Below are 14391 nucleotides of genomic sequence, written 5' to 3' on the forward strand. Positions count from 1 at the left end.
CTCTCACACTCTCTCACACACACTAGGGGTGAGATCTGAGTACTTTAACTTGAGTACTGGCTGATCTGATATTTGTTTTAATACACTATATGTCCAAATATTTTAGGACACCCCGTCTAATAAACACACACAGCTTGTCTAGTCCCTGTAGAGAAGTGCTGCCAATACAATAGGACTCTCTGCAGCAGATCGGCACCATGCTGCCCAATGCCGGGCATGGGCTAGAGGGGCTAGAGCGGCTCTTGTGGCTAAATGCAATCAAATCCTCACAGCAATACTCCTCCAAAATCTAGTAGAAAGTCTTCTTCTTTGGACAGTAGAGACAGTTACTCCAATAAAAGCAGGATCAACTCTTTATAATCCCCTTTATTTCAGAAGAAACAGTGAATGAGCAGGCGTCCCAATACTTTAGTCAATTTATTGTACATAATTTACATCAGATTACATCAGAATACCTCAGAAGTCTTAATGATTTGGCTAATTTAATACATCAAACATTATACACTGGAGGTTGGAACATTGTTGTGAGGCGGATTTGATTGTATTCAGCCTCAGGTGTTGGATAATCAGTTCTGCCACTCCAGGTACTGGAGTACCTCTTTGCCTGGTTAAAGGGTTCTTTTTATAGAACCTCTGTTGTCATGAGTCAAACACTGAGTCCAGCTGACAGAGATGCAGGAGTGTGTGTGTGTGTGTGTGTGTGTGTGTGTGTGCTCTAATGGCTGCAGAAGTCCACTTATGACTGCACCGTAGCAAATCCGTCGAGTCACAGTTGTCGCCTTGGTGACGGCATCCACCGTGATGGCACTTGTCTCTGGTCGCCGCAGAGACATGTGAGTGGGTAGAAAGAGTGGACAGCAGGTGACAGAGTGGCACGGAGACGTCCAGCACGGGTTTGGCTGACCTTCTGAGTGCGGGTCAGCAGAGAGACACTGAGTTCATTCAGAGAGGGATTACTGAGGAGAGCAGAGCCTCCACGTAATCCTGTTTAACTGATGACAGGCGTGGCCAGAGTCCTCCTCCCTCTCTCTCTCTCTCTCTCTCTCTCTTTCTTCAATACTCTCTATATGTCTCTCTGTCTCTCTCTCTCTCTCTCTCTCTCTCTGTTCAGAAGGACCAGCATGATCATGCTGGCCTGCCATCATGACCAACCTGACCAAGCTTGATGACCAGCATGACTAATGTGGTTGACCAGCATACCTATCATTCTGATGCTGGTTGACCAGTATGACCATCATGACCAACCTGACCAAGCTGACCAAGCTGGTCAGCCAGCAAGACTAAGACAGTTGACCAACATGCCCATCATGACAATGCTGATTGACCAGTAGGACCAGCACAATCATGCTGGTCTACCATCATGACCAACCTGACCAAGCTACTCGACTAGTATGACCAAGCTTGATGACCAGAATGACCAACCAGGTTGACCAGCATACCTTTCATTACGATGCTGGTTGACCAGTATGACCAGCATGACCAAGACAATTGACCAGCATACCCATCACTGCTTGACCAGTATGACCAAGGTGGTTGACCAGCATACCCATCATGACAATGCTGGTTGACCAGTAGGACCAGACCAAACGACTTAATCAACAAGACCAAGCTTGATGACTAGCATGACAAAGGTGGTTGACCAGCATACCTTTCATTATGATACTGGTTGGCCAGTATGACCAGCATGACAAAGACAATTGACCAGCATACCCATCATAACAACACTGGTTGACCAGCATGACCAAGGTGGTTGACCAGCATACCCATCATGACAATGCTGGACCAGCATTGGACCAGAACAAGCTACTCAACCAACATGACCAAGCTTGATGACCAGCATATCCATCATTACGATGCTGGTTGACCAGTATGACCAACTTGATCAAGCTTGATGAACAGCATGACCAAGAGGGTTGACCAACATGCCCATCATGACTACGCTGTTTGGCCCGTAGGATCAAGCTGATCTACCACCATGACCAACTTGACCAAGCTGGTTGACCAGTGTACCCATCATGATCATGCTTGGTCCTCCTAATACCTCTCTCTCTCTCTCTCTCTCTCTCTCTCTCTTTCTTTCCTCCACGTCTCAGATGTTCCATCATGTCCTGCGGCCTGCGTTTGCACATCTGTCCACTGACAGAGATGCATTTATCTATTACAGTGTCCACTCAGGCAGCTGCGCCGTCAGACCTGCTGCTGATTGGATTTAGTGATGAGGACAGTGGGTGGCGTTATCTGAGCAGCACAGGGAAAGCTGCAGGGATTTAGAGAGGTGTGTGTGTGAGTGTGTGTGTGTTCGGGGGAGGAAACAGTGGGGGGGCAAACAGGGCAGCTATTAGCTGAAGGTGACCATCTGAACTACCCCTATTGCCCTCAGCCCCCTGCTGCTCTTCAAACGACCACATTCACCTTCCCCGCCCGGGGGGTCAGACTTAACAGTAACAGAATAAAGGTTCTTTAAGGGTTCTTTACTTTAACATACAGTTCTAGTAAAGCCCTCTAATTGCTTACTCTAAGCGGAGGTTCTTCACACTCCTAACGTTCCACAAAGAACAGCGAGTCGGACGGGAACGCTGATCTGATTCATTCAAACTGGATTCCTTACATCAGACCTACACGATTTCTAATAAAGTGGCCAGTGAGTGGAAGCACAAGGTAGGTGTTTCTAATAAAGTGGCCAGTGAGTGGAAGTACAAAGTAGGGGTTTCTAATAAAGTGGCCAGTGAGTGGAAGCACAAGGTAGGGGTTTCTAATAAAGTGGCCAGTGAGTGTATGCACAAGGTAGGGGTTTCTAATAAAGTGGCCAGTGAGTGGAAGCACAAGGTAGGGGTTTCTAATAAAGTGGCCAGTGAGTGGAAGCACAAAGTAGGGGTTTCTAATAAAGTGGCCAGTGAGTGGAAGCACAAAGTAGGGGTTTCTAATAAAGTGGCCAGTGAGTGGAAGCACAAGGTAGGGGTTTCTAATAAAGTGGCCAGTGAGTGGAAGCACAAGGTAGGTGTTTCTAATAAAGTGGCCAGTGAGTGGAAGCACAAAGTAGGGGTTTCTAATAAAGTGGCCAGTGAGTGGAAGCACAAGGTAGGGGTTTCTAATAAAGTGGCCAGTGAGTGTATGCACAAGGTAGGGGTTTCTAATAAAGTGGCCAGTGAGTGTATGCACAAGGTAGGGGTTTCTAATAAAGTGGCCAGTAAGTGGAAGCACAAAGTAGGGGTTTCTAATAAAGTGGCCAGTGAGTGGAAGCACAAAGTAGGGGTTTCTAATAAAGTGGCCAGTGAGTGTATGCACAAAGTAGGGGTTTCTAATAAAGTGGCCAGTGAGTGTATAGGCCTTTCTGTTTTTTTAATTCTGGAAGTGGTTCTAACGCACTAGTCTTGTGTTTTTGGACTGCAGCCTCGTTGGACAGCTGCAGGCAGTAAATCCATCACGTTCCGGGCTGTTTCATTACGTGATGCATGTTTATCTTAATACTCTGGCCGTGATTCGTCACATCGCCCCGTCTCCCTGGCGCTTCGGGCGGAGGTCGCTTCCTGTCCACTGCAGGCCTGGGGAAGCTCTCCTGAACTGCTTGGCATATTAATGCAGTTAAAAGAGCGTGCTATCATGCTCTTGTGCTCCATTAATGCGAGGAGCTGCTGGCTTGGCGTCCAGAACATCGATCAACCACTGGACCTTCTCCTGATTCTCCATGCAAATCACTCCGGTGGGTTTCTGCAGTCCTTATCAGAGACACGTTCTAACGCGATTGAGATGGGGCTGGTATCGGATCTGCTGCCGGACGTAATACGCTTGATTCATGAGCAGGGTCTGCTTTAAGCTGCGGTAGCGCAAGCTTTGACTGCAGTCATACATCTACATCATCATGACGTGCTTTATAGCGTGCAGCACTAGAGACCCAATATGTCATAATATGTCAAAAGTATGTGGACACCTGCTGTTTCAGTGTTTCTTCTTTCTGATATCAATGGTATTAGGAAATCTGTCTACCTTTACTGCAGTAACAGCCTCTCCCTTCTTCTGGGAAGGCTTTACACTAGATGTTGGAACATTGCTGTGAGGAGGATTTGATAGCATTCAGCCACACAAGAGCATTGTTGAGGTCAGGTGCTGATGTTGGATGATTGGTTCTGCCAATCTAATTCATCTCAATGGTACTGGACTGAGCTCCATCACTCCAGAGAATGTAGCGCTCCACAGCTCTCACTCTCTCACTCTCTCACTCTCTCGCTCTCACTCTACAGAAACCGTGACAAAACCACAGAAACACAGTGGACTTATTTCCTCCACGTTTTCCTGTTTATTTCACACAGTGTTCTGAACTCTGAGATGGCAAATACAGTCTTGTATCCTGCCTCCCCACCCATGCAGGGGACAGAGGAACAAAATTGTTCTACCCCTCTGTTTACACCCCATATCTACCCCTCTGTTTATACCCCTTTGTTTCTGCCCCTCTGTTTATACCCCTCTGTATCTACCCCATATCTACCCCTCTGTTTATACCCCTCTGTATCTACCCCATATCTACCCCTCTGTTTATACCCCTCTGTTTATACCCCTCTGTTTATACCCCTCTGTATCTACCCCATATCTACCCCTCTGTTTATACCCCTCTGTTTATACCCCTCTGTTTATACCCCTCTGTATCTACCCCATATCTACCCCTCTGTTTATACCCCTCTGTTTATACCCCTCTGTATCTACCCCATATCTACCCCTCTGTTTATACCCCTCTGTTTATACCCCTCTGTATCTACCCCTGTTCCTACCTCATATCAACCCTGTGTATCTACCCCTCTATTTACACTCCCCTGTTTACACCCTTCTGTTTCTACCTGATATCTATATTTACTCATCTGTTACCCCCCCCCATTTCTACCCCATATCTACCCCTGTGTAGCTACCCTTGTGCATCTGTTTCTACCCCTCTGTTTCAGATAGAAACTAGACAGACAGACAGAGAGATGGATGAAATAGAGAAATGATTGTGAAAAGAGATCAAAGAAGAGAGAGAACAGTAATAAACGAGAGAGAGAGAGAGAGAGAGAGAGAGAGAGAGAGAGAGAGAGAGGGAGAGAGAGAGAGAGAGAGTCAGTCTGACTGAGTTCTCAAAAAGGCACTAATGCTAACACTCATACACACACACTCCTACACACACACATACACACTCCTACACAGTCATACACACTCCTACACAGTCATACACACTCCTACACACACATACACTCCTCTTGTGCTGATGTTGACAGCCCTGGGTATCTTACACCTGCACTAATGGAGCAGAGGAACTCACCTGAGTAATCACGAACACCTGTGGAGAATATAGTGCTTTGAAATGAGGGGGGATTAAACAGTCATTCCAACATGGTGAAACTGAAATGTAGCAAATGCCCACAACACACACACACACACACACAGCACACACACAGCACACACACACACACACACTGACTCATCGCCCACTCTTCTATACAGCATTCTCTGCTTGTCCTGTTGTCCACACGTAGCCGTCCGCACCCCTCTTCCTCAGGAAATCCTCAACAACTGCTCTGCATCTACCCCTCTGCATCTACCCCTCTGTCTCTACCCCTCTGTCTCTACCCCTCTGCATCTACCCCTCTGCATCTACCCCTCTGTCTCTACCCCTCTGTCTCTGCCCCTCTGTCTATACCCCTCTGTCTATACCCCTCTGTCTCTACCCCTCTGTCTCTACCCCTCTGTCTCTGCCCCTCTGTCTATACCCCTCTGTCTCTACCCCTCTGCATTTACTTCTCTGTCTCTACTCTGTCTCTACCCCTCTCTGTCTATACCTCTCAGTATCTACCCCTCTGTCTCTACCCCTCTGTCTATACCCCTCTGTCTCTACCCCTCTGTCTATACCCCTCTGTCTATACCCCTCTGCATTTACTTCTCTGTCTCTACTCTGTCTCTACCCCTCTCTGTCTATACCTCTCAGTATCTACCCCTCTGTCTCTGCCCCTCTGTCTCTGCCCCTCTGTCTCTACCCCTCTGTCTATACCCCTCTGTCTCTACCCCTCTGTCTCTACCCCTCTGCATTTACTTCTCTGTCTATACTCTGTCTCTACCCCTCTCTGTCTCTACCCCCCTGTTTCTACCCCCCTGCATCTACCCCTCTGTCTCTACCCCTCTGTCTCTACCCCTCTGTCTCTACCCCTCTGCATCTACCCCTCTGTCTCTACCCCTCTGTCTCTACCCCTCTGCATCTACCCCTCTCTATCTACTCCTCTGTCTCTACCCCTCTGCATCTACCCCTCTGTCTCTACCCCTCTGTCTCTACCCCTCTGCATCTACGTCTCTGTCTCTACCCCTGTCTCTACCCCTCTGCATCTACCCCTCTGTCTCTACCCCTCTGTCTCTACCCCTCTGCATCTACGTCTCTGTCTCTACCCCTCTGTCTCTACCCCTCTGCATCTACCCCTCTGTCTCTACCCCTCTGTCTCTACCCCTCTGCATCTGCCCCTCTGTCTCTACCCCTCTGTCTCTACCCCTCTGCATCTACGTCTCTGTCTCTACCCCTCTGCATCTACCCCTCTGTCTCTACCCCTCTGTCTCTACCCCTCTGTCTCTACCCCTCTGCATCTACCCCTCTGCATCTACCCCTCTGTCTCTACCCCTCTGTCTCTACCCCTCAGTATCTGTTGCTGAAGTGGCCGGTGTTTTTCTCAGTGGATTAATTATCAGCAGCTGACACGTCTGACTAAATCTTCTAGCTGTGTGTCAGTGAGCATATGTTGTGTGTGTGTGTGTGTGTGTGTGTGTGTGTGTGTGTGTGTGTGTCCAGCAAATGTGCACATCCATCCACTGACTCATACACCACATGTCCAAACGTATTCTGAGGGTTAGTTCATTCTGTTCAACTATACACCAACCTGCCATAACATTAGTACCACTGCCAGCTGAACTGAAGAACACTGTCAGAACGGTCGGTTCTTGAAGGAGATGAAACAGGAAAAATGGACAAGCGTAAGAATCTGAGACACTTTGACCAGAACCAAACTGTGATGTTCTAGACAATGACCGGGTCAGAACATCTCCAGAACATCAGCAGGCAGGTCTTGTGGGGTGCTCCTGCCAGTAGGCAGTGATCAGTCCCTACCAACCGTGCTCCAAGGACCCCAGGGCACCCAAGGCTCACTGATGCTCATCGAGGCCCCGCCCACCTCACGCCTTGGTGCCAGAGACCACAGCAGGACACCTTCAGGGGTCTTGTGGAGTCCATGCCTCCACAGGTTAGAGCACAAGGGGTCGTAAAAAAATATTAGGGCAGGTGGTTCTAATGTTATGGCTGACCGAGCAGCCAATCAGAACAGAGCTTATTTGCATATATCAGAAAGTGAGGGCTGTAGGAATAGGTAAGATAGGGGTCCTTTGATCCCCCCCCCCCCTGTTCAAATCTTCCACCCTTCGCTCGAGAGCCGGAGCACGAGACGCGTCGACCGTCCGTGCGCCCTCCGACCGTTCACCGACGTCACGGTGCGCTCTGGGGGCGTGGCCGGCAGGAGAGTCGGCGTCGCGAAGCTGGGCGAGGGCGTGCACGCGCCACAGTGACAGCACGCTGCAGCTGGGCGCGAGAGCTTCGCCGAAGAGCTGAGGCTGGCTGCCAGCTGCGTCTCACGTGACGCGTGTGGTTTTGACCGGGGAGCGCGCGCGCGGTGGCTTCTCCTCCTCAGGTGTCTCTCTCTCTCTCTCTCTCGCTCGCGCCCGCGCTCGTTTTTCGCGCGCAGTGAATGGAACCGACGCTCTGACGTCATCGATGTTTTTAAATCGAATTTGAACGGATTTAACGGACTTCAACGGTTTTAACGGATCGTAGCGAATTTGAACCGGTTTTAACGGTTTTAACGGTTTTAACGGAATTTAACGGAATTTAACGGAATTTAACGGCTTGTTTTTAACAGGTAAAGTAATTCCAGCTCCTTTAAACCCTCACCTGCGCACAGGTAGAGCTCAGCACAGGTAAATACGGGGAATGTTAGGAGCTCTACGTGTTTGAGGAAGACTCAGTAATGGGTGACGTCTAATTAACGTGTGTGTGTGTGTGTGTGTGTGTGTGTGTGTGTGTGTGTGCGGGGTAGGAAGGCTGACCTGCAGGTTGCTGATGGGGCTGCTGCTGTTTGAGCTTGGGGAGATTAGGAGACATTGCCAGGGCCAGTGTGTGTCAGTGTGTGACCTGCTGGAGTTCCTCCGGTTGGCCACCAACATCGATAGACGTTGTTGTGTAGCTCGAGACGTCTCGTCTAACGCTTACGTCAGTTTGACGTAGAACAGTGATCAACAGCAGCTGATGTTGTTCATTTGTTGGTCTTAAGTTGTGATGTTCACTAACCAAAATCCAACATCTTACCGACGTCGTGCTGACGTTAGTTGTGAGGTATGGTGACCAAAACCCAGCGTCTGTTAAACGTTTTGGTTCAACGTGACGTGAAGTGAAGTTCTAGTGTTAAATAACCACAAATTTAATGTCTGTCCAACGTTGGAGCTTGCTTATTTTTATGGATATGTGACTTTGATTTCCAGACTAAAACACAACGTCTATCTAACATTGGAAATTGATATCAACCTGATTTTCATTTTCAACTAAAATTTAACATCTGTCCAACATTTGAGCTTGACGTAAACCTGATGTTGGTTTTTGATGAATATGACTTTGATTTCCAACCAAATTTCAACATCTGTCCAACGTTGGAGCTTAATGTCAACCCAATGTTGTATTTTGATGGATCTGGGACTTTGACTTCCAACTAAAATTCAACATCTGTCCAACGTTGGAGCTTGATATCAACCTGATTTTCATTTTCAACTAAAAATTAACATCTGTCCAACATTTGAGCTTGACATCAACCTGATGTTGGTTTTTGATGAATATGACTTTGATTTCCAACTAAAATTTAACATCTGTCCAACGTTGGAGCTTAATGTCAACCTAATTTACATTATCTAAAATGCAACGTCTGTCCGATGTTCAAGTCCAGGGCCTTTCTGATGTCTGGTGCCTGCTGGGACAGTCATACTGATTACGTGTAATATCAGAACTGATGTCCATAATCATATCAATCATATACATGTACAATCTCTCTCTCTCTGTCTCTCTCTCTCTGTCTCTCTCTCTCTCTCTCTGTCTCTCTCTCTCTCTGTCTCTCTGTGTCTCTCTCTCTCTCCCTCTCTCTCCCTCTCTCTCTCTCTCTCTCTCTCTCTGTCTCTCTCTCTCTCTGTCTCTCTCTCTCTCTGTGTCTCTCTGTCTCCCTCTCTCTCTCTCTCTCTCTCTCTCTCTTTGTGTCTCTCTCTCTCTCTCTCTCTCTCTCTCTCTGTGTCTCTCTCTCTCTCTCTCTCTCTGTGTCTCTCTCTCTGTCTCTCTCTCTCTCTCTCTGTGTCTCTCTCTGTCTCTCTCTCTCTCTCTCTGTGTCTCTCTCTCTCTCTCTCTCTCTCTCTGTCTCTCTCTCTCTCTCTCTCTCTGTTGTTCTTATACAGCATGTCAGCATCATGTCCTCTCATGTTGACCCTGACAGGCATGAATTACCCTGCTTGTTGTTTAGCTCCCTCTGGTTTCTCTGCTGGCTTCAGGATCGATGGTCCTCTGTGGGGAGTGATTTATAGAAGAGTCTCTGGAGCTGGGCTGTGACCTGCCGGAGGGCCTGGTACAACCGTCCCACTGTCAGAGGAGGTTAATGATTCAGGGGAGATGGATAAGAGGGAACGGCCGAGTTCATATAGGGGCACTGAGGGGCAATGAGGCGAGTGTCTGAAGGTGCTGCAGAGCAGGAAGAACATCAAATTTGGGTTTTTGTCCAAAGAGTTTATAAAGAAGGGTTTAGTAGAGGGCTCTGGAGTGTGAGCTGTTCCGTCCAGTCCTTTTCTGATGGTTCTGGTTAGCCTGTCTAAAGTTTCTCAAGAGTGTTTCTCAGGACTGTTCTTCAGGTCTGCTCCTGATAGCTGTTCTTTAGAGCTTTTCCTCAGGGCTATCTCCCAGGGCAGTTCCTCAAGGCTATCCCTCAGGGGTGTTTCTCAGGCTTGTTAATCTTTGGCTATTCCTCAAAGCTTTTCCTCAGGGATATCTCCCAAGGCTGTTCCTCAATGCCGTTCCTCATGGCTATCATCCAGGGATGTTTCTCAGGGTTGTTCATCTTTGGCTGTTCCACAGAGCTTTTTTCCTCAGGGCTGTCTCCCAGGGCTGTTCCTCAAGGCTATCCTCCAGGGCTGTTCCTCAAGGCTATCCTCCAGGGCTGTTCCTCAAGGCTATCCCCCAGGGGTGTTTCTCAGGGTTGTTCATCTTTGACTGTCCCTTAAAGCTTTTCCTCAGGGCTGTCTCCCAGGGGTCTGCAGTTTCGTTAGTTTTGGATCAGTTATTTGTTTTTTAGGGATGTTTCTCTGGGCTGTTCCTAAGAGCAGTTCCTCTGTGTATTCCTCTAGGCTGTTACTCTGGGCTTTTTTCTGTGCTGTCCCACACATAGATGTTCTTCAACAAGAATTCTTCAGACTGTATTTCATGTCTGCCACTCATGGCCGTTCCTGTGAGTGTTTCACCGAACTGTTTCTCTAGACTGTTCCTCCGGGCTATTTTTTCAGATCTGCTCCTCATGGCTGTTCCTCAGAGCTTTCCTCAGATGTTTCCCCATGCTGCTCTTCAGAGCTGCTCCTTTGGGTTGTTCCTCAGATCCTTTTCTTGAGCATAGTCCTGTGGGCTGTTCTTCTGCACTCATTCTCAGACCTATTCCTCTGGACCTCTTCATAGGGTTGTTTTTCAGCTCTGCTCCTCATGGCAGTTCTAGCAGTTATAGAGTTATGCTTTCATCCAGCCAGCATGGTGGCCATGACTTCACCCAAACCTGGGTGCCGGAACACAGCCATAGCTCAGAGTCCAGGTATTTTACCTGTGGATAAAAATACCTCAAATATGGCTTCTACAGTTGGGCCCGTTGTGGACCATAATACCCATTCCATTGCCATAACTGACCCATACGTGCCATAATTGGATCATCATTGGCCTACAGCCGTCTGCTATCTGGAAACTGTATTCATTGTGGAAGTTCACAACACAATAACTATACCGGTTCAGTATGTTCTACGGCAGTTTGTGGAACCGAGAACGGGTCTTTTGTTACGATACCTGTGAATCTCTTATGGGACGTTGTGGGAAGCTCATGAAAATTGTAGGACTGCTGGGCACTCGAGTGGACAGAGAAGAAGGATGATGGGAGACTGGGAGAGGAGGGGCAGGTTAAAGAGGAAAGCTGAAGCCAAGGTTGTTAAAGATAATTAAGAAAGCAGATCAATGTGGTTGAGTCACCAGGCAGGGAGACTATAGGTTCTGGGGGGGATAGTAGGTTAGAGAGGAGTGTCTGCAAATACAGAAGCAGGATTACACAGATCACTAAAGCAAAGAAAGCTGGGATTAGCATGGCGAGAGGACGACTGCTGCTTAGTGGGAATTAGAAGAAGGTTTCAGATGGGCTGGTTTTAACTGGCTTGTTCCAGCCGTGTAATAGCTGCTGGTCTGCAGGGTTTGGTGGATCTAAATTTGTGGCTTTCGAGAAGATAAAGGAGCAGAAGGTAACATCTTTGTATGCTTTTTCTGCTAGAAATTGGGCATCCACTCATCCCTGCTTCCATAGCCTGTTATTGTACAGCGTCAAAACTAGGGATGCACCGATTTTACTGAGTACCGATACCAACATAAATACTCGATAGATGGCGATAAATCCTGATACTCCTTAAAAAGAACAGCATGTACTGGTTGAGTAGCTGCACATTTGAAAAGTTTCAGAGCTATGAAGCAATGAAAATCGCCACAATGCAGGAAGCAAGTAGGGAAGAATAATCTTACTGAGATGGACCAAACAGCTTTTTTTATTTAGTGTTTAAAATTCATATTTCATTACAAGAACACGTCTCTATGTAAAAAGATACTAAACTTCAGTGTGTGGCTTTACAATAAGCAGCTTAACTCTTTTTAGTGTAAGTTTAAACTAAAAGTCTTTTTAGTTTAAGTTTTTTAACTCTTAAACTTTTGGTTTTAGAAGCAAAATAAACACCACATGGAAAAAAGGGCTACAATTTCCAATAAATGTCCATTAAATGACAATAACTATTTAAGACTGGTTGTTTAAACGTTTGGTTTCAAAAGTATGCCAATCAAAATTTTCTATGGTAAAAAAAAGTACAGCCTCAGTAAGCTTCATGGTATTGGTGCTCTCTATTGCCGATACCGATACTGTGTGGAAGGTATCGATATAGTATTGGTATCGGTGCAGTACTAGTCTAAACCATCGGTCTTCAGGAATTAGAATTTCTTTCATGCTAGATCTGAAAAAAAACTGTAATGTCCTAATGAGTCAACCCATCAACTTTGAGGTGTATCTACACCAGCTTGAATGATCTCCATTAAAAAGCACTGACCAATAGAATGGGACGCTCTAAAGCAACCATGGGCAGATGTGGTTGTGAGGTTCTCTAGAGTGATGGAGCTCCACTGGAGAAGCAGATGTTGGGACACTTGTCGAAGCTCTTCTGATCTGTGGAGCAGTAAAACCGTTCTCTGGAATGATGGAGCTTCATCCAAAAGTTCTTCAGGCAAAGTTCTTCAGCAAAGGGGAGCATATGCACTATTAATACCTATGATTTTAGGAGAAACTCTGGAGAAGCAGATGTTGGGATACTTGTTAAAGCTCTTCTGATCTGTGGAGCAGTAAAACCGTTCTCTGGAATGATGGAGCTTCATCCAGTACCACTTGGATGAGTTGGAGTGGCAGAACTAACCATCCAACATCAGAACCTGACTTCACAAACGCTCTTGTGGATTGGAGGCAAAGTTCTTCAGCAAAGGGGAGCACATGCACCATCAATACCTATGATGTCAGGAGAAACTCTGGAGAAGCAAATGTTTGACACTTGTTGAAGCTCCTCTGAGGTAGAGCAGTTCTTCGGTCGGTTTCTAAATGGTGTTGCGAGATGACTTGGCCCTAAGGCGCTGCTGCAGGGTTGAGAACCTGTTGGATGTTTCTCTGGTTGTAGACCATGTTGGAAAACGCTTTTAACCCCCCCCCCCCCCCCCCCCCCCCTACACACATATCAGGTTCATAACTCTTTGAAAGCGAGAGGACGCTCTGTGAGGTCTGCCTGGGGGGCGGGAGGGTTTATCCCCTGCTGGTTGGGGTGTCAGAGGTGGGGGGAGCAGTCAAAATACTGTCTAGACGTCTGATCCTTTTGGCGAGCAGCCTTGTTCAAAAAGGAGCCGACTTCATCTTTCGGACCACCCCAGAAACCCACTGTCTGTTGGGTTGATGGTGAAAAATGAAAACACCTGTCGGGCTAGTACAGGTAATGATGCACCAGTAGCATCTGAGAGTTTCTAATACAGTTACAACAGACGTCTGGACTCGTACGTCGTCCCACCCACGGCTAAAATAGAGATTCTGATTGGCTCTGCCTCTGAGCTTTACTCTCTGTTGTCCCACCCCAGCTAAAATAGAGATTCTGATTGGCTCTGCCTCTGAGCTTTACTCTCTGTTGTCCCACCCCAGCTAAAATAGAGATTCTGATTGGCTCTGCCTCTGAGCTTCACTCTCTGTTGTCCCACCCCCTGCTAAAATGGAGATTCTGATTGGCTCTGCCTCTGAGCTTCACTCTTCATTGTCCCACCTGATGTAGCGACATGTACATGTAGACCAATAGTGGTGGCGAGTGACCCCTTTGACAGGAGCGTCTGGGACCAGATCATCGTGAAGTTGCCTATAATGTCTGGTCTGGTCACGCTGGACCACGCTGGACATGCTGGGATGGAGAGAGCAGCTCTGGTGAAGGTAATAGCAATAGCATGCTCCAGACACAGGCTTCAGAGTCAGGACAGGCTGTTGGCCTGCACTCCGAGAGAGGAACAGCGGGACAGTGGCGGTTTGAGGAATTCTCTGAAGGGTTCGGAGTAGTCGTGTGAAAGGTCAGGTGTGAATATTGAAATAGGGGTTTGCTTGTGTTAAGTAGGCTGTCTGATATTTGGGCGACGTGTTTGATATTCGAAATGTCAAATTAACATTTGACTCCAGCTCTTCCTTCGCCATTATTCTCTCTCTCTGTCTCTCTCTCTCTCTCTCTCTCTCTCTCTCTCTCTCTCTGTGTTTACCTTTCTCTGTTCATGCCACCTTCTCCTGATTGAGTCAGTGACCTTTATTCCCTTGCAGTCTTCCAAATAAAGGTGCTTCAAAGGGTTCTTTAAGCAATGCCAGAGGAGAACCACTTTTGCTTCCATAAAGAACCACGTGTATAGGCTATAATATATAAAAGTTAACCTGAGGGAAAGAGCTAGGGCGGTCAGTCACTGATTGGTTCTGCCTCTAAGCTTCACTCTCTGTTGTCCCACCCACAGCTAAAATAGAGATTCTGATT

The 14391-nt window shown here is 47.3% G+C and overlaps 1 protein-coding gene across 5 annotated transcripts in view; it reads left to right on the forward strand.

Moving 5' to 3' along the window:
- Positions 1-14391, forward strand: part of arhgap24 (Rho GTPase activating protein 24) — a 176125-nt gene that overhangs the window by 129386 nt on the left and 32348 nt on the right. The window contains exon 1 of one of the 5 annotated variants that reach the window (XM_072662743.1): positions 7515-7685. The exons of 3 other annotated variants lie outside the window; for them this stretch is intronic. The gene's annotated coding sequence lies outside the window, so the exon portion shown is untranslated. One more of the 5 variants, XM_072662744.1, reaches the window with a different exon arrangement.

Source organism: Salminus brasiliensis, chromosome 18 (genome assembly GCF_030463535.1).
Source record: "Salminus brasiliensis chromosome 18, fSalBra1.hap2, whole genome shotgun sequence".
Lineage (NCBI taxonomy): Eukaryota > Metazoa > Chordata > Actinopteri > Characiformes > Bryconidae > Salminus > Salminus brasiliensis.